Source organism: Pristis pectinata, chromosome 26 (genome assembly GCF_009764475.1).
Source record: "Pristis pectinata isolate sPriPec2 chromosome 26, sPriPec2.1.pri, whole genome shotgun sequence".
NCBI lineage: Eukaryota > Metazoa > Chordata > Chondrichthyes > Rhinopristiformes > Pristidae > Pristis > Pristis pectinata.
In genome coordinates, this window is record NC_067430.1 from 10,977,097 (window position 1) to 10,998,450 (window position 21,354).

Below are 21,354 nucleotides of genomic sequence, written 5' to 3' on the forward strand. Positions count from 1 at the left end.
TTCATCCTAGTCAAAAGAATTACTTGCATTTATGTAATAACTTTCATAATGTCCACACAGAGCTTTAAAGCCAACAAAATATTTCTGAGGTGCAACTGCCATTATAATGTGGAAACATGTTAAGCAATTTGAGCACAGTAAGCTCCCACGAACTGCAATGTGCAATAACTGTGGACATTTTTTGATTTAATTATGTCATTTATTTTTAAAATAATATTGGTCAGACCTTCAGGGACAACTTTCCTGCTCTTTTTCTAAATAGGATCCTTTGCATCCACATGCAAGAGCAGACAATGCCTCAGTTTAGCATTTCTTCCAAAACCTGGCACATCTCAAAGTGAAAAGCTCCCTTGGCACTACACCATTTGGTCAGGCTAGATCTCCATCCTCAAATGTTTGGAGTAGGAGCCCCCTGACTCAGAATGATATCAACTGAGCCAAGAGGAAACAGGGCTGCACCACCACTCTTGCCTATTAGTTTGTTTTTTTTGTGAATGGTCTCGGATATTTAAAGGCACACTGTATAACCGGTCTCTTCCGCATCTGCTGCAAGTCTGAATTTTCAGCCTCTGAGCGTTTGTCATGACATCTGCAGTGGCAATCTGATTCTGATTTTTTGGGGGCAACAGATTATGCTGGAGAGAATGAGCAGCTAGAGAGTGGGAGGAGGCTGGGGTGGGGAAGGTGGGAAAGCTGGGGGCGGGGTGAGAGGGAAGGAGCTAAGAGGGAAGAAGAATGAAGAGGGAGGGAGCTGGAAGGTTGGGGCACCAAGGGAGGGAGAAGATTGAGGGAGGCAGTTGGAGGTAGTGGAACAAAGGTAGGAGGAGCATCTGAAGGAGATAAAGGTCAGAGTGGCGGAACATAGGCAGCAATACCTCCAGCACAATTACTCTCAACACTGGTGCCTCACAAGGCTGTGTCCTCAGCCCTCTACTCTACTCCCTCTATATTCATGACTGCGTGGCCAGATTCTGCTCTAACTCCATCTACAAGTTTGCAGATGATACCATGTATCTCAAATAACGATGAGTCGGGGTACAGGAAGGAGATAGAGAGCTTAGTGACATGGTGTCATGACAACAACCTTTCTCTCAATGTCAACAAAACAAAAGAGCTGGCCATTCACTTCAGGAAAGGGGGCGGTTTACATGCACCTGTCCACATCAATGGTGCTGAGGTCGAGCGAGTTGAGAGCTTCAAGTTCCTGGGAGTGAACATCACCAATAGCCTGTCCTGGTCCAACCATGTAGACGCCATAGCCAAGAAAGCTCACCAGCGTCTCCACTTCCTCAGGAGGCTAAAGAAATTTGGTATGTCCCCTTTGACACTCACCAACTTTTATCACTGCGCCATAGAAAGCATCCTATCTGGATGCATCACGGCTTGGTACAGCAACTGCTCTGGCCAGGACTGCAAGAAACTGCATAGAGTTGTGGACACAGCCCAGCGCGTCACGGAAACCATCCTCCCCTCCATGGACTCTTTGCCTTGGTGAAGCAGCCAGCATAATCAAAGACCCCACCCACCTGGGTCATCTTCTCTTCTTCCCTCTCCCATCAGGCAGAAGATACAGGAGCCTGAGGGCACATACCACCAGGCTCAAGGACAGCTTCTATCCCACTGTGATAAAACTATTGAATGGTTCCCTTGTACGATGAGATGGACTCTTGACCTCACAATCTACCTTGTTGTGACCTTGCACCTTATTGTCTACCTGCACAGCACTTCCTCTGTAGCTGTGACACATTACTCTGTACCGTTATTGTTTTTACCTGGACGACCTCAATGCACTCTGTACGAACTCAATGTAACTGCACTGTGTAATGAATTGACCTATACGATCGGTATGCAAGACAAGTTTTTCACTGTACCTCGGTTCAAGTGACAATAATAAACCAATACCAATACCAATGTGAGGGAGGGGAGGGTGCTAAGGAATAAGGTGTGGGCAAGATTCCATGTCTGTGTGTTCATGTACGTGCTTATACAGCAGATCCTGGTCTCCAATCATCTTGGACCTCCTTGCCTCTTGACCAAGACCTCACTCTGTTAAGACTGTGCAGTAAACCAGTCTGCAATGACCACCCCATGTTAAAAGAATTCACGTTAAAAGAAGGCAGCTTCTACTCCTCAGAACTGGAGTGGAAGCAAGTCATCTTTGACTCTGAGGGACTGCCTATGAAGAAGAAAAAGAATCCTGGGGATTATCAGGTTAAATATTGCAGACGGTAGAATTTTGATGTCCTTCTACAGATTATGGTCACCAGCCTTGATGCCTGAGAATGTCTCCACCTTGCACTACAAGGGCATCACAGACTGAGTTCTCCAGGCATTTCCAGTCACCAAAGGCTGGCTTTTAGAAGGAATAAGAATAAAGCAGAGGCTGCTTTTATTTGTAAGGCAAGTTGATTCTTCTCTTACTGAATTTAATAAGCCTGCACATATACAGTTGTGAAATTCACTTCTGGCTATGTATCATCAAAACAAAATCACTTCAAAATTGATCTGTACCATTGAACACCCATAAATCAAAATAACGACACTCAGACACTGCAGTAGCAATGGGAAATGGATCTGGAAAGTGAGATTTGATCTGTAAAGTATCCTTCATGCACTCTCTCCCCAGCCCATCACTTCTAGCACCAATAGTTGTTAAAGGAGGATTGCACCTGAACTTGGCTTGTTACAATCATGAAAGGAAAAACTTAAATTTATATACCACTTTTAATGTTCTCAGGATGTCTCAATCACCATGAACAAAGGACTTTGCAAGCATGGTCAAATGCTGGAGCCAATTTGCTGACAGGCAAGTTCCCCAAAGACTGATTGAGATAAGTGACCAGAACATCTGCTACTTAACAAAAATAGAAAATGCCGAAAATACTCAGTAGGTCAGGCAGAATGTATGGAAAGAGAAACATCTCAGGTTGATGAGCCTTTATCAGAACTAAGGGCATACTAAGAGCCTGCGACCTGATACATTAACTCTGTCTCTTCCCCACAGATGCTGCCTGACCTGCTGAGTATTTCCAGCATTTTCTGTTTTGTTTTGTCTTTCAGATTTGCAGCATCTGTAGTTTTTAAAAAAATTTCATCTGCTAGTTAACCATGCTGATGAAGAAAGAAATGTTGGACAAGCCACCTTGCTCACTCTTTTGAAATAGTGCTTTGGGATTTTTCACCTGAGAAGTCAGTCAAAGACTCTAAGATCTCATCAAAAACGGCAACCACTGAATTGCACACTAGTGCCTCAATCACGTCTCTGAAAAGGGCTCAAATTTGCAGCCTAGTGATTTAGAAGTAGGAGTGTTACCACCGAGATGAGTTTAGACTGAAGCAATTCAAGTCTGCTGGAAAATCTTAACCTGTGCACTCGTTCAATTTTGCGTACTAAATCACAAAGAAACGCTCAATGCAGAGAAGATTCAAAACTACATACTGTGGAATAACGTAGAAACTAGGTCTTGGCAGGAGTTGACTGGGAAGAGAAGGGTACAGAGGATATTAAATAATCAGGGTGTGCTGATTCTTAAGGAATGGTAGGTGTGAGCCAGGCTAGAAAATTGGTGAATGTTCAATTTAGGACTGAAATCAAGCAGAGAATTCTTCATACAAACAATGATCAAGGTTTTTAATGGGTGTATTGGTTAGCTGGTGTAGTTAAATTTGTGGGTTTGTTTGAAGTCCATCAACTTCCTGGGTGGATGAACTGTGGTGAGCCAAAGCCTCCATTTTCTGTGATTATCTTGTGAACTTTTTTGGCAGAATTATGGATAAAAGCTTCCCTAACGAGACAGTTGAGAAGATTGGTGTCAAGTGTTGCGCACTGAAGGCTCCATTCACCCACCAATCTTCCAGGGAAACCTGGAAAAGTAGGGTTTGACCTGTAAGAAATTAGTGTAGTATTCTCAGTTTAATCAAGTTAGAATATTGGGCTTTGCATTACATGGGATTGATAGTTTGGCTGGTTTGAAGTTAATGGACTGGCCTGAAATTGACAAGCAGGGTGCTGGTGAAAGGAACGACACAGTTTCAATTAAGCTGTTGTCACCGAGCTCCTAGACATAGATGCTGACATGCAGCAGTGTACTGAGGGGGAAGATGACAAACTCACTCTGCCTTTTAGTACCTGAAAGGCCAGCAGCTACGCTTAGATCACTGGATGTTGGCTGAACTGTACCGAGGAAAGCTTTGTATGATGAATTCTTTGACAAAGGAATTTCTTATAGAACTTCAAAGGTATGTGCCTTCTATAACTGCATGTCAACAGTGAAAAGAACTTTGATGTAGAATAATAGAAGAGTAATTTCCAATGCAACAATGCACATTTTATTTTAAGAAAACCAATAGTCTTTTTAAATTTATTTTGGTCAACATTTACATAGAGACATAGAACAGTACAGCACAGAACAGGCCCTTTAGCCCACAATGTTGTGCCGACGTAGCTAATCCCTCCTGCCTACAGAATGCCCATATCCCTCCATTTTCCTCTCATTCATGTGTCCATCCAAGCCCCCCTTAAAAGCCCCCAATGAATTTGCCTCCACCACCCTGTCAGGCAATGCATTCCAGGCATCCACCACTCCCTCAGTAAAAAACTTACCCCTCATGTCTCTTCTGAACCTATCCCCCTCACCTTAAATGCATGCCCTCGGGTATTGGATCGATCAATAATGGGAAAAAGATATTGCTTGTAATATAATACAATTTTATACACTTTATAATTTTATACACTTCCAACAGATCACCTTTCTAATTTTCTAATTCTCCCCAGAGATAGTCATGAAGGCTTTACCTTTCTAATAAGGAAAATAGTTCCAAGAGTTCCCCAAAACCAAGACCAGGCGGCTGTGCAAGATGCAAGTGGTGGGGGCAATAGGAACAAGCCCCCTCCCCCAATAATCAGAAGCACATTAAGGAAACCCACATAACCATATATTTGCATAAAATGCATCTGTTTAAAGTGTCTCTCTAAAAGACATCAAATTTCCCTTAAGCCTGATTTGCCAACTCTGATTGAATGTGTTCCTGGAACTTCCATCATATAACCTCCCCCCTCAAACCCCCCACTTCTAACCACTCCACCCAGTGCAAAAGTATCTTTCCCTATCTCCAATATTTTTTGCTATAATTAAATGGATGTTCAAAGAGGCTAAAGAAGACATATATGTTCTTTAATGCCACAGTGTTCCTCCTGAATTACTGTCAATAGTATTCAGGGTTCTCCTCTTTGTACCGGCCATCTCCCCTCTCCATTCTCAGTCCTGATGCAGGGTTTCGACTCAAAATGTCCACATTTCCTTTCCTCCCACAGATGCTGCTCGACTCGCTGCGTTCTTCTGGCAGATTGTTTGTTGCTTCAGGAGATTGATCTTTCAGGACAATCCTCAAAGTTCAGTAACCTTAACTTTATCCATGCAGGTAGCTGTTCTTCACTTGTGAGCTAAGAATGAGGGTCAGCAGGCTGTGATAGTTATATGCAAAACATCATTATCGCCACTGATTGCCACAAAGTACAAGGTTCATTGAAAAGCAATTGAGCGTTGGGACACTGAGTGATTGGATTTTTACCCACCTGTTCCTGGGGGCATCTCATACCTCATCCCCTACTGCAGAAGAGATCAACTAAATCAACACACAATGTGAAACAAAGCAACTTCCAAATGTACAAGCCTTAGACATGCCTTTTAGAATCAGAATCAGGTTTATTATCACAGACATATGTTGTGAAATTTGTTGTTTTGTGGCAGCAGCACAGTGGAAAGACATAAAATTAATATACGTTACAAAATAAATAAATAGTGTGAAGAAAGGAATAACGAAGTAGTGTTCACAGGTTCAAGGACCGTTCAGAAATCTGATGGTGGAGGGGAAGAAGCAGTTCCTAAATCATTGAGTATGGGTCTTCAGACTCCTGTACCTCCTCCTAGTAATGAGAAGAGGGCGTGTCATGGATGGCGAGGGTCCTTGGTGATGGATGCCACCCTCTTGAGGCATCACCTCTTGAAGATGTCCTCAATGGTGGGGAGGGTTGTGCCCTTGATGGAACTGGCTGAGTCTACAACCCTCTTCACCCTCTTTTGATCCTGTGCATTGCAGCCTTCATGCCAGGCTGTGATGCAACCAGTCAGAATGCTCTCCACCGTACATCCATAGAAATTTGCAAGAGTCTTTGGTGACATACCAAATTTCCTCAAACTCCTAATGAAGTAGAGCCGCTAGCGTGCATTCTTTGTGATTGCATTAGTAATGGGGCCATTTAACTAAATATAATCTTCAATGTTAAGAATTTTAATCTAAATTTTATGTTTTCTTGCTACAGTCTTGTAAGTAATATTGAGTGAATGCACCATGTGTTTTTGTGATCTATTTTGCCTTGGTTGGAATACAGCAGCGCTCCTTCACAACTGTATGCCTAAGGCCACAGAGCCTGCTAATGTCTTACATGAGACCACTTCAAGAAATAGAGAAAGAAAGGAAAAGACTTTCATGGCCTTGGGACATCCCAAAGCACTTAACAGCTAGTGAAGTACTTTAGAAGAGCGTACACTGATATATGGCAGGAAACTCAGATACACATTACTATCAACTGCAATATAGTAATTGTAAGACAATTGATTTTAATGGAGCTGATTGAGGGATAAGTGCTGGCCAGGACATATTAGAATCATAGAGAGATACTATGAAATTTAACCAAGGGATCTTTTATCTCAAGCTGGGAGAGCTGATGGGACTTTGGTTTAATAGGGTGACGTGAGGCTTGGAAGAGAACCTGTTGATGGTGGTGTTCCCATGCACCTACTTCTCCTGTCCTTGATGGTGGAGGTCATGGAGTTGGAAGGTGCTGTTAGAATAGCCTGAATGAGTAACTGCAACACGATTTGAAGATGGTACACTGCAGCCACAGTGTGCCAGTGGTAAGGGAATGAATGTATAGGTTGGTTGAAGGGGTGCTGATCAAGTGGGCTGTCTTGCCCTGGATGGTGCCAAGCTTCTTGAGAGTTGTTGGCTCTGCGTTCATCCCGTTAAATGGAGAGTGTGTTCCATCGCACTCCTGACTCATGTCTTTTACATGGTGGAAAGGCCTTGGGGTATCAGGAGGCAAGTCACACACTGCAGCGTACCCAGTCTCTGAGCAGCTCTTGTAGCCACGGTATTTATACAACTAGTCCAGTTGAGTTTCTGGTCATTGGTGACCCCGCTCCAGGATGTTGATGGTGGGGGACTTGCAATAGAAATGGCATTGCATGTCATAGATTGGTGCTGAGACTGTCTCCTATTGGAGATGGCCATTGTCCGGCACTTTTGTGGTGTGAATGCTACTTGCCACTTATCAGCCAATGCCTGGACATTGACCAGGTTGGCCGTGTGCAGGCATAGGCTGCTCCATTGCTCAGGAGCTGTGAATGGAGTTAAACATTGGGCGATCATCAGCCTTTCTGATTCTCATTCTGTCCTTGCAGTCTGATGTCTGATCTAAAACAGGACTTTGCAGAAAGATGGAGCACTCTCTCCGTGCTGCATTGAGCGTCGGTCTAGATTTTGTGTTGCTATCCATGCTACAACATGGGGTGCCAGAATGCATTCCCACATGTAACACAAAGCCCATGCCATGAGCTCCTGACTTCAGTTACCACTTCAAAGAACAAGAAAAGCAAACAGGGAAATCATAATACAGGTGAATTATACCAGGGCCCTTCCCTCTTATGACATGGAAACTGGCAGCTCTGCATCCCATTGATCTCCTCTTGTTGATGAGCAGTTAAAGGGGAGGAAGCAGCACTGAATCCCACTTCAGGCAACATCACACAATATGGTAGTCGGGAGACTTGGATGTGCATTGTGCAGCTTGTTTGCAAAAGCTACAGGTGAGAGATTGGCCTGAGGCTCTCACTGTGCAAGTATGTTTTGCATTCGACTCTGGCTGGTGAGCTGAGTGGGAATAAAACTGAGCTGAATTCTAACAATTTAAGTAGAACTGCAAAGGAGCTGAACAACCAAGGGTAGGGTGAGGGGTATGGGGAATCTCAGAGAACAACCCAGCGGCAAAATAGCTGGCATCATGAAAAGCTGGAAGGGAAATAAAGGACTGCAGATGCTGGAATCTAGACGAAAAACATGATGATGCTGGAGGAACTCAGCAGGCCAGGCAGCATGCGTGGAGAAAAGCAGGTGGTCAACGTTTTGGGTCAGGACCCTTCGTGAAAAGTTGGAAGGTGGGCTTTGGCAGGAGGGGGCTACCACAGTGAACAAAATTGTTATGTTGCTCCTGACAAGAGATAGGGGGAGGGGGAGTAAAAACATGTGGCGCTGAGACATACTTACCACAATGTCCAAGATTTAATCAATGGTCTATTTTAAGCTACTTCACTTTGAAAGAGAGTTGAAGGACTCTAAATTGCTTTTGGTGACCCTGGATTGGAAAAGAAGATAATAGCTGGAAGGTGCAGTTTCTGTTCAATTTCTGTTCAATTCTCACTGCCCTCACCTGGAAAGAAAAGAGGTTCGCTGGTGATGCCTTAACGGTGGACGATAGGGCCAGAACAAGGCCATTAAAACTGCTCCGCGATCATCTAGGTCATGGACATTCCATACCTCAGTCCTATTTACCTGCCTTTACCATATCCCTCGATATACCTACCTAATGAAAATCGATGTCAGTCCACCCAGTATGTTCACTAATAACAGGTGCTTCTGCCCAACTTGCTCAGGTAGACCAAGTTGTCTACCTGAGCTAGTCGCTTTTGCCTGCATTCGGATCCCTCTAAACATTTCCTATCCATGCACCTGTCAAATGTTGTAATTATACGTGCCTCTACAGCTTCCTCTGGCAGCTTGTTCTATACCCACCATCGTCTGTGTGAAAAACTTGCCCCTCAGGTCCCCTTTAAATCTTTACCCTTTCACCTTAAACCTATGCCCACTAGTTTTAGACTCCCCTACCCTGGAAAAAAGACTGTGACCGTTCACCTTATCTATGCTCCTTGTGATTTTATAAACCTCTAGAAGGGTCACCCCTCAGCCTCCTACACTCTCGGGAAAAAAAGACTCTCCTTATAATTCAAGCTCTCCAGTCCCAGTAACATCCTTGTAAGTGTTTTCTGCACCCTTTCCAGCTTAATGACATCCTTCCTATAGGTGGGTGACCAGAAATGGACACAATGTAGTCTCACCAACGACTTATACAGTTGTACAACCTGCTATCCTTACTCGGTCTGGGCTGAATGTAACTTTGGGATGCACCAAATGGTCAGCTCATAACTATCCCTGGGAGTGTTCAAGAGAGCAAAAACAATGTGCATTAGAACTCCTTCTTGGAGAGGGTGTTGAAGCTCTGGAATTCTCCACACTGGAGGGCTGTGGAGTCACTTAAAGAGGAATTAGATAAATTCATGAAAGGTCAGGGAATTGAGGGCTCTGGGGAACTGACACGGGAGAGGATTTCAGGCTGGGGGCAGACCAGCCATGATCATATTGAACGGCAGAGCAGGCTTCAGGGGCCAAGTGACCTACACCTGCTCCTATTTTCTCATTTTTCTGCTGGTCTTGCCAGAGACATCCATATCTTGCAAACAAATAAATACAATTTCTGGATAACTTGAATTGACCCACCATTCACTCTAGGAGGATGAAGTTATAGAGTCATAGAGCTGTACAGAATGAAACAAGCCCAACTCATCCATGCCGACCAAGTTGCTTGAGTTAGTCCCATTGGACCACAGGCCTCTGAACCTTTCCTATCCATGTAAGTAATCAAATGCCTTTTATATGTCGTAATTGTACCCGCCTCTACCATTTCCACTGGCAGTTCATTCCATATACTCACCACCCTCTGTGTGGAAAAGTAGCCCCTCAGGTCCCTTTAAATTTTTCCCTTCTCACCTTATACCTGTGCCCTCTAGCAATGGGCTTCCCTACCTTGGGGGAAAGACTTTGGCTAGTCATCCCATCTATGCCAGATTTCTGCTACCTTTTGCGTAAAGAAGCATATCCTGATTTCACTCCTGTACAGCCTATCTCCGACCTCGATTCCGTCTGAACCCTTTCAGCTTGCTGACCCTCTCGACCTTATTGGACTGACAGTGAACATGGATTGGTATCTTTAAAGACTCATTGCTTTCAGCAAAAGAGAGAGCAAAAAATTGACAAAAAATAGTTGAGGATGGAAATAACAAGAGTTAGGCACTTCAGCTCTGGACCAGATACACAAAAAAAATAAGCAAATGCTTCAATGCAAAACGGCTCCAATGGTGTTTATTATTACCGTCCTTGACCATGTGCTCCAAATGGGAATCTATTCATGTGCATACAACAAAATGTGGCCTGGATCTTTCTCAAAGCAAGGAATGGAGTTCATCCAACAGCACTGCGATTTGATTGTTCTGCAGAAAGAAAGAAAATGATAAGAACTTTCATTCATTTAGATGATTAACATTAAGTCAAGTGTCAGCAACCAAGATTTGACACTGAGCCATATAAGGAGATTTTTGACCAAAAAGGTGGGTCAACGGGATAGGTTTTAAGTTACATCTTAGTGGACTAAAGAGTCCAGAGAAAGAGAAGTTTATGGAGGGAATTCCAGAGCGCGGGAGCTTGACAGATAACACCACAGGATCTACAAGAGGCCAGAAATGGAGGAGCTGAATGGGGCCCCTCAGTGACAGCATCGGAAACACGTCAGGGCCTAGGAGGAAGTTGCTAGTGTGGCTTCACCACCATTTGTCTCACTATATCTAACGCCATCCCTCTCCCTGCCAGCACTCTGATACACAACAGGTTGCTCATAATCTTATTTAACCATGAGATGAGCTTCCAACACCCCGTCCTCTCCATTATCAAGTTGGTTCACTTCTTCTATCTCCGTCCCTGCCTCACCCCATTTCAATTTAAACTCCTCACTATGATTTTGTTATATCCAGATTCAACAATTCCTATCTTCTCCTGTCTACTATCTTCACCCTTCATAAATTTAACCTCATGTGTGTAACACTAATACCAACATGCATCATCTTAAGCAGTTACCATCCATGTTCTCGATGGCTTATATTAGTTTTCGGTCCCCAAATGTCTCCTTTTAAGATTGTCATCCGTGTGCAGAAGTCCCTCCATGGTCTCTCCCTTCTTTCTTTGTAACCTCCTCCATCTTTCCTCCAAGTCTGTCAGTAACGGCAGAGCAGGCACAATGGGCCGAATGGCCTTTTCCTGCTCCTGTGTCTTATGTTCTTAAATTCAGGTCATCATTGACTTTGTGCCATCAGTGGATTGGAGCCCCTTCCGCACTCTCTGCACCTTTCTCCAACTTTGCAAACTTCCTTAACACCTGACCCAGCTCTTCCAGTTTAACAATCCCTTCTTTGGCTTGGGATCAGTTTCTGACATTACAATGTTTTGGGATTTTTCCCACATTAAAATTGCGATTTAAATGCAAGTCATTGAAACCTACCCCAAAACCAGCATACTTTGAACTTAAATATTACATGATATATTTTTTAAGACAAATATTTGTTTTTAAGGTCTGAGAATATGGGTGTTAATACTCCAGAAATTATCCTAGGTGCAAAGTATTGCACTAATTAAAAGGTTTTGAAGACAAATATTGGAAAAATGATACTCAAGATGATATTGAATGACTGTAGGTTCCAGCCCAGTGCACATATTTAACTTCTGCATATATAAAGGACCTATCCGATGTTCACACACTAGTAAGAATTATAGAGTGAGGAATGTTACCTTGAGCGTGTCAATGAAATATCGTGGTACTAAACTACTTTTCATGGACTGATTTCCCAGACCCAGACCCCCTCATTGCCTGTAGTAACCAGAAGTGAATTGCAGGCGACCCGGAAGATGAGATCTGCCTGAAACAAGCCCGAAGATCATCGCAACCCTTTTATTTTTTTTTAAAAAAAGACCATTTGCAAGCAAGGTCTGTATGCAATGCTGTGATTTCAAAACTTGTTTTTTTTGCATTCAGTGCAAACGATGCTTGTGGTGCAGAGGCGAGATTAGAGGCGAGGCGATGTTTTGCTCCATGCAAAGTGTCACAGTATTTTCAGATCTTTGGCTTTTGCATTCAAATGCAATGCAAGGCATGCGTGTTCTAGGAAGTGTTCAAGCGTCTGAATTTTTTTTGTGTGTGTGCCGGGCGATTCAAACCCTTGGCAATTCTTAAATCGCACGTAAACAATGAATCATCAGACATGCAAATGTTAGAGCTGATCCGAGCAGATCGCTATTTTTTGTTTCATTACTTTGGGACCTGCAAAATATGGCGACTCTATGTCCTTTTTTAAACACTGGCTGCCATTTTTGTTTTTTCTTTTGTCGCTTTTTTTTATTTAAAAAACTCCAGACAGTCTGAGAATGTGGGAGAGGCGGTGCACAAGGGCAGCTGAGGCAATCCGTGCAATATTATAACATACTGCATTTTTTGATTTTGCAAAAGTTTGTAACAATTCAGTATAATTTGCATTTAAGAAAATACCAATCTTGATTAATTGCAACTGATTTTTGAGAAATAAACCATATAACCGTCTTTACACAATTTTTAAAAAGTCCTTTGAAATGGTGTTTTAAAACTAATAATAATAAGTTTTACCTAAAGTTTTTTTTAGTTTGAAATTTAAATTCAAGCTTAGGGTTTGAAAGATTGAAGTTTTTAAAATCTATGTTCAAAAGTTTTGTATTGCTTTTCCAAAAAAGATTCAACTCTTATATATGCATATTTTTAAAAGAAAATGTGACTTTTAAACACATTGTGTTCATCTTATAATGTGTTAAATGAAAAGCAAGAATTGATTTGCATTAAATAAATAGTTGGGATTAAAACCGAATTATGCAAAATGCACTTGCAAATAAGAATAGCCTCTGAATATATTTTGGGATATAATGTATGTCAGAACTTTATTTAAAAACAAAAGTGGGCTTGTTTGCATTGGCAGAGTATTTTGTTGTGTTGCTGCTGTGAGATTAACGAATTGAAATGGCATGGTTGGCAAGACTTTCTGGAATAGGCTCTCTCAGGTAGTCCTGCAGAATCTGGGGAATCAGACCATTACAGGGGGCCAAGAGGGTCTCTAAGTCTGCCTGACCGAGCAAGTTGTTTGTAAGGAAGGTAGTTGGTTTGGTGCTCAATGTAGCCCAAGCGATTTGATTGGGCAGGTAGGTGATCACTCTGGCCAGTGTTTAGTCAGGAGGTTATGGCTGGACAGGTTGGTTCCTTGTTTGGAGTGGTCATCGTGGACAGTTGGTAACGGTTTGAGTTTTGGTCTGGATCGGTGAGGGGTTTCTGGGCGGGCTGGAGCCCTGTCTGTGAGCACTGTTGTTCACTGTGACTCTGCTCATTTGGAGCCTTTGTGCAGCCTGGACTATAATTGGGATATATAATGGAACTCTTGAAAGTAAATGTTGTACATTTTCAGTGTTTTTAGTTGTCAAAGGGAAAAGTACTTGGCTTTTACAAGTATCACGATTCTGTGTAGAACTATCAAAACTTCCTACTGACGTGATCAGGCAAGTAGTGATTTAGTATTTTCCACCAATATATGGAATTAAAAATGTGTGAATATTTTACTGCAGTGCTACCTCCTGTTTCTGATCTGTCCTTACTTCAAAACGCTCTTAACTAATAGTTAACACTGTCACTTGTGCTTTGCATGCAAAACACAACAGACCATCAAACACAGGGGAATCAGTTCATTTTAATAGTTATTGAATGCCGTGACATAATGTACACTGAATCTTATGAAAAAGATTGACTAGTGAGGCATCGAAAGACGCGAAATCCTGCAGGATGTTCCACCATAGGGGCATCACTGTTGACTCCAATCTTCTCCCTACCTAACATCGACAATGTGCATCATTCTTGCGGGAGTCATTAGGTGACAGGCAGCTGACAGGAATTCCTGATCCAATAACTGTAGAGGCTTCATTTTGGTGAAATGTTGTTTATGTGGAAGGCAGTGGGGAGGAGGAAGTTTTTATCTTGGGTATCTGCAACCTAACTTCTCTCTGTGTTCAGCCATTCTGTTTGCTGAAGTCTATGAGCATGTTAATATTTCATGTTTTAATGGAAAGTCATTGAGTTGAAATGCTGTTTCTCCCTCCCTATATGCTGAGTATTTTGGCATTTTCTGTTTATATTTCAGGCCTCCAGCATTCACTTTATTGCTCTTGAGTTCTAAACTTATCACATGCTCAGATTAGTATCCCAGTCAAAATAATTTCTCAGATTTCACTGCCACTATCTAATGCTCCATTTAATATTATTCAAATTTAGAAATTCAAGAATAAAATACTGCAGATGTTGGAAGTGTGAGACAAACTAGAATAAGTACAGCAAGAGAGGACCCTGTGGGGGGCCATCAAGCCATTCCCGTCTCTCTACAGAGGAATCCAGGCTATCCTATTCCCTGGCTCCTTCAGAACAGAGAACGCCGGAAACACTCAGCCAGCTGGGCAGCATTAGGGTGCAGTTAATGTTTCGGGTCAATAACCCCAGTTGTGATTGCTCTGAAACATTAACTCTGTTTCCCTTTTTACTGATCTGCTGGTATTTTCCTGCGTTTTCCATTTTGTTTCAAGTAACTTTATCAAACTTTGGAAACATTGAACATGGAGTTGTTCTTGTGCTGTATTGTACTTCAGCCCATGATGTTGTGCTGAACTAATTAAATGCCTAACTAAACTAATCCCTTCTGCCTACACAATGTCCACATCCCTCCGTTCGCTGCACATTCATGTGCCTATCAAAGAGCCTCTTAAATGCCTCTCGTATTTGCCTGCACCACCACCCCTGGCAGCGCATTCCACCACTCTGTGTGTGTCAAAACAACTTGCCTTGCACATCTCCTTTGAACTTAACCCCTCTCACCTTAAATACATGCCCTCCAGTATTAGACATTTAAATCCTGGGGAAAAGATACCAGCTGTCTACTCTTACCTGTGCCACTCATAACCTTATAAATTTCTGTCAGATCTCCCCTCAGCTTCCACTGCTCCAGAGAAAATAACTCAAGTTTGTCCAACCTCTCCTTATAGCACATGCCTTCTAATCCAGGCAGCATCCTGGTGAACCTCTTCTGCACCCTCTCCAAAGCCTCCACATCCTCCCTATAATGGGGCGACCAGAACTGAATGCAATCCTCCAGATGCTGCCTAACCAGTGTTTTAGAAAACTGTAATAAATATTGTGGTTAATTTCGTCAACCTGTAGTCGTGTGTTGCTCTGGAATATTTCTTTAATGTGTTGGCTACGTGAGTAGCAGAGAGTCAGATTAAATCAGACAACAGGTGAATTCAGAAATGATAAGTCAGTTCTCCTTCATTCAAAGTCTGGTCAACACAGAAATTGACCTCTGGTTGGGTAGTGGTGTCAAAGATCCTGCAGTCCTTCAAGAGTCAGCAGATGTGATGTGGACTCAATCATTTCTGTCTGAGAGCGGGGACTAAATAGTTTTGCTCACTTAAATGGATTGAAAGTTATGGAGAGTTCCTGAAAAGTTGGTTGGTCAACATCATTTCCTACTTCCAGCTATGAGGTAAATTTTCCAAGATTTACTCATTTTTGATTTAACATTTTGATTTTCCCTCTCCAATTTATTCCTTAATGTGGAAATAATTAAATAAATCAGTGCAGGGTCGAGGGCTGAGCAGTTTGCTTGATTGAGGCTCCATCCACCACCCTAGGCATTCAGGCCCTCCACCACTGGTGTACCATGGCTTCACTGTATACCATTTACAAAATGCGCTGCAATTACTCACCCAGCCCACTCCAACAGCGCCTTCCCAGGAATTCAGGAACACCATCCTGACATGGAAATGTGTGGCTGTTCCTTCATCAACGTGTCAAAATCCTGGAATAGACGGTTGCCTTCACCAGCAGGACCGTAACATTCCAACACCAGCTCCTTCCCAACGGAATTTAGGAATGGGCAACAACTGCAAGTGATGTCTAGAACCCAAAAGGTTTAGACCATTGTGGTTTTGTCAACCCTTTGGTCAAACCATCCTTGCAGGTTCCATCTGTTTCTGTTCTTTCTCCCATAACTCAGTAAAGTCTTCTCCTGGAATGTTTTCTTTTTGACATTGCATTCAGGCATTGAATTCCAGACCACAACATAAGGGGTACAGTAGCCTTGTGGTTAAACCGCTGGACTCGTAGCCAGAGGCTCAAACCATTGATACGGAGACATGAATTTGAACCCACCAGGGATGTTCTTCATGGAAGGAAATCCAAGCCCGTCGATGTGTTTGTCTCTTAACCACCTCATTTCAGGAGCAATTGGGGATGGACAATAAATGCTGACAGCAATATTCATGTTCTGTGAACAGATGCATTTTTAAAAAGTCACAGTGGCTCACTGTCTTTCTAAAAACAAAGCTCTTCACTCCATCTAGAATTTGAGTTCCTGGCAATTTTGACCTTCCTGGCACTGGAGGTTATTTACCCTGCAATAAACTATATATCTATCTGATCCCATCACATTCTCTGGTCGAGAATATGGGTGGATTGAGAGAGTTGGCCTGAAATGGCAGATGCTTGTTGTTCAGTTAAAAATGCACATGTCCATCCTGGTGGCATGACTGAACTATCTCTTTTGCTACTTAACTTTCCAATAACTACACTTTTCAAATTCAGGAACTTGGCATTCAGGGAATTTGGAGATCTTGGTGTGTTGGTTCATGAAAATCTGAGAGTAAATGTACAAAGGGAGCAAATGATAAGGAAGACAAATGGTGTGACTGTGAGAGGTAATACAAGGGTAGGAGAATCTTGCTGTGGTAGGATGTTGTCGAGACCACACCTAGAATACCCTGTTGTAAAGTTCTCTAAGAAAGTATAGGCTTAGCCTTGGTCCCTAAAATCCCCATTACTGAGACTTGGTTGAGTCTGTCATGTAGACCATGTTGCTCACATGCCTGATCAAGCTCTGTCATGGGAAGAGATTACCACACAGACAAAGGAAAAGATTCAGGGATGCCCTCTGAGTCCATTGGAAGAAATTCAACATTCCTCCCCTGCCTGCTGAGAATCTTTGGCTCGCGTCCACTCAAAACCTTGAGAACAGGTGGCACGGTGGCGTAGCGGTTAGCGCGACGCTATTACAGCGCCAGCGATCGGGGTTCGATTCCCGTCGCTGTCTGTAAGGAGTTTGTACGTTCTTCCGTGTCTGCGTGGGTTTCCTCCGGGTGCTCCGGTTTCCTCCCATATCGCAAAGACATAACGGGTAGGTTAATTTGGGTTTAAAATGGGCAGTGTGGACTCGTTGGGCCAGAAGGGCCTGTTACCATGCTGTAAATAATATTAAAAAAAAACCTCAAGGCCATGAATCGGGAGCACACAGAGGTGCTGCTGGGGGATTGGTAATCACCTCAAAAACTATCCACCCACCCATTCTGCCCATCTGCGGAAGTGTCTGCAGTTTCCACATTGACCTCATTATCCACCCCTGAACCCACAAAACCAGAGTGGAAGTAAGTCACCCTTGATCCTGAGGAACTGATTAAGAAAAAGATTTGGCTTCGAGGCAGTTTAGCATAGATTTGCTCAACTGGTGCCTGGATTAGGGGTTTGTCGTGAGAGAAAAGATTGAGTAAGATTGGCCTGAACTCATATGAGTTTAGGAAAATGAGAATTAATCTTACTGTGACATATAACATTCTGAGAGGGATTGACATGATAAATGTTGAGAAACTATTTACTCTGGTTAAAGAACCTGGAACTAGGAGCTTGGTCTGAGGATAAAGTATCGGCCCTTTAGGAATGACATTCCAAGGATTGTAAATCTGGGGAATTCTCTCGACCAATGTCCTGTGGATGCGGATTTGTTGAGTGCATTCAAAGTTCAGCTTAATTAAAAGAATCAAGAGTTATAGCGATCAGGTGGGAAAGTGATGCACAGGATCTGCTGTAATGTCGTTGAATAGCAGGAGATATGAGGGGCCAGAGTTACAAGACCATTACGTATTTCTAATGTTTTTCGGACAACATGCTGTTGCTGCTGTCTCCACCTTTCTGGAGTCCCTCCTCCCCTGTACCAATCCAGCAAATGTCTCACAGACCTTGACCCTTACCTAGAGTAACACACACAAAATGCTGGAGGAACTCGGCAGCAACTGAGTTCCTCCAGCATTTTGTGTGTGTTGCTCCAGATTCCAGCATCTGCAGAATCTCTTGTGTCTCCCTTAGCTAAAGTACAGCGTCCAGACTGGAACTCTGTGTTTGAGGTGAATCTGAACTAGTGTTTTATAAAATTAAAATGGAATTCACAGGAAAGACTCGGTAGGTCAGGTTGCATCTGCAGAGAATCAATCACCATTTCAGGGGAGAGATCTTTCATCATTATTTTTAAAGGCTCGAAAAACCTTAAGATTGATTTGGTGTTCTGTTTGTGCAAAGAGAAGTATGCCTTTTTGTAACAACCTTCCTGACTTGTTTTCCAAAGATATTTTTAGTTGATTATGGACCCTGTTCTTTCTCTGTCATGGAGACAGCTAATAAAAGATGAACATGTCTAAAACGAATGGCAAGGCTGCTGAATTATCTCTCTTGCTTCTCAAGCTTTCCGCTTAACTATATATTTTTTTTTAAGTTGGGAAGCTCACTGTTCTTGGGATTCCTTCCACATTGATCCATTTCTGTGATGGCTGTTCATAAAAATACAGTCGATGCAGAAATGGACCCTTCTGACCATCAAGCACCCATTTATTGACCATCAAGCACCCATTTATTGCCCATCCCCACCCCCACCCCCACCCCCACCACACCTTCCCCAGGTTCAACCACTTACTGACACACTAAGGCCAATTTACAACAGCCAATTAACCGACGAACCATACAAAATTCCAAGACCTGGACCTCTACCTCCCTCTGCAATTGGATCCTTGACTTCCTCACCGGGAGACCACAATCAGTACGGATTGGAAACCTCATCTCCTCCTCACTGACCATCAATGAAGGCACACGTGCTTAGCCCCCTGCTCTACTGTCTCTATACCTGTGACTGTGTGGTTAACCATACCTCTAATGCCATCTACAAATTCACCAATGACACTACTGTTGTTGGCAGAATCACAGATGGTGACGAAGAGGCGTACAGGAGTGAGATAGGTCAGCTGGTTGAGAGGTGTCGTAACAACAACCTTGCAATCTCAGCAAAACCAAGGAACTGATGTGGACTTTAAGAAGGGGGAAATCAGGCAAACACACACCAGTCCTCATTGAAGGGTCTGCAATGGAAGGGGTGAGCACCTTCAAGTTCTTGGGTGTCAGCATCTTGGAGGATCTGTCCTGGGCCCAACACATAGATGCAACCATGAAGAAGGTGCGCCAATGTCTCTACTTTCTTGGAAGTTCAAGGAGATCTGGCATGTAATCGAAGACTTCAACAAACTTTAATAGATCTACAGTGGAAAACATTCTAACTGGTTGCATCATGATCTGGTATGGAAACTCCAATGCACTGGAACACAGGAAGCTACAGGGAGTGGTGGATTCAGCCCATCATGGGGACAGCTCTCCCCTCCATTGAGGTCATCTCCGAGAGGCGATTGTCTCAGGAAGGCAACATCCATCATGAAGGATCCCCACCATCCGGCCCATGCCCTCTTGTTGCTGCCTTCAGGCAGGAGGTACAGGAGCCTGAAGACCCACACCTCAAGGTTCAACAACAGCTTCTTCCCCACTGCCACCAGGTCTTGAATCGACCTGTAAAACTCTAACACTACCTCAAACTATATTTCTTTTTTCTCTCCCTAAACTTGTACCTTTCCAGTCCCGATGAAGGGTCTCAGCCCGAAACGTCGACTGTTAGTTTCCCTCCATGACCTGCTGAGTTCCTCCAGCATGTTTTGTGTATTGCTCCAGATTCCAGCATGTGCAGAATTTCTTGTCTCCATTAATATTATGTTGATTTTGTCGTGTAAGTTATGTATCATTTATGTTAATTTAAGTTTGTCCTGTTGGTAATATACTGTGCTGCTGCTGCAAAAAGGTAATTTTCATGGCATTTATGCCCAGTATGCATGCCAATGACCATAAACTTGAATAATAAACTTGAACAATCAGCACATCTGTGGGATGTGAGAGGAAACCAGAGCACTCAGAGGAAACCCATGTAGTCATAGGGAGAAGGTGCAAACTCCACACAGACCGGAGCAGAGATCAGGATTGAACCTGGGTCTCTAGCGCTGTGAGTTAGCAGCTCTGCTGGCTGTGCCACTTTTGTCTAAAGGTTTCCTTTGTGCTATTGTTAATATGCACTGGACGTGAGACATTTTTCTCATTCAGTGTTCCAACCCAGAATTCCTTTCTGGTCACAGTTAAGACCTGGCTATCCTGTCTCACTGTAACTAGGATAAGATTCTTCCTCGAGCTTAAAAAGCAGAAATCTGTCACCAAAAAATATTTCATTTCTAAGTGCCTTTTACTTTGTGACTTCATGGATCAAACTTCCTTCTTGTGTTTGCCTGGGCAGTGGCTATTCAATGATGAGGCAGTGAAAACAGAAGTCCTGTGTGAGGAGTGCACCTCACAGGAACTCCCCACCCGCCTGCCCTGTAAGCCATCTCCTGCTCCATCTGCGGAAGAGTCTGCAGTAGCCTTCGTGAGCCATCTCAGAACCCACAAAACCAAACTGGAAGCAAGTCGTCTTCGATCCCAAGGGACTGCTCAAGAGGAAGTGGAAGATCACATTACAGCTCAGTGCTGGTTGCACACGGTAACCACAAATTCTTACACCCCAGACCTTTGCATTTCTGACAACACCTGCAGTCTCTTGTGTCTCCATTCCATTTCTGTTCTTCTTCCTTCATTTCTGACCACTAAAATCTTAACAGACTACAATGGTGCAGCAGTTAGTGATGCTGCCTCAACTCCTGTTTCAATCCTGAACCCTGGGGCTGTCTGAGTGCAGTTTATTTTTCCATGTGGGTTCTCCTCTTTCCTTCCACAGCCCAAAGATCTGCTGCTTGGTGAGTTGATTGGCCATGTAAATCACCCTCCGTGTAGGTTGGTGGTAGGAGAGTTGAGTGTGTGTTTGGGGGGGGGGGGTGGTGAAGAGGGTATGGGAAGGCAGGAGTTGATGGTTATGAGACAGAATAGGTTACAAAGAAAGAAGATACAGATATATTTAAGATATTTATTAGTCACATGTATATTGAAACAGAGTGAAATTTGCTTTTTTGCATTACTGAGAATGTTCTGGGGGCAGCCCGCAAGTGTCACCACTCTTCAAGCGCCAACATGGCATGCCCACAACTTCCTAACCTGTACGTCCTTAGAATGTGGAAGGAAACCAGAGCACCCAGAGGAAACCCACGCAGACACGTGGAGAACATACAAACTCCTTGTAG

General features: G+C 43.3%; 1 protein-coding gene across 2 annotated transcripts in view; it reads left to right on the forward strand.

Moving 5' to 3' along the window:
* The first annotated feature begins 11,744 nt into the window (after positions 1-11,744).
* LOC127583526 (zinc finger protein 362-like) overlaps positions 11,745-21,354 on the forward strand; it is a 63,255-nt gene continuing 53,645 nt past the window's right edge. For both annotated transcript variants that reach the window (XM_052039610.1, XM_052039611.1), the window contains exon 1: positions 11,745-11,926. The gene's annotated coding sequence lies outside the window, so the exon portion shown is untranslated. The remainder of the gene's footprint in view (positions 11,927-21,354) is intronic.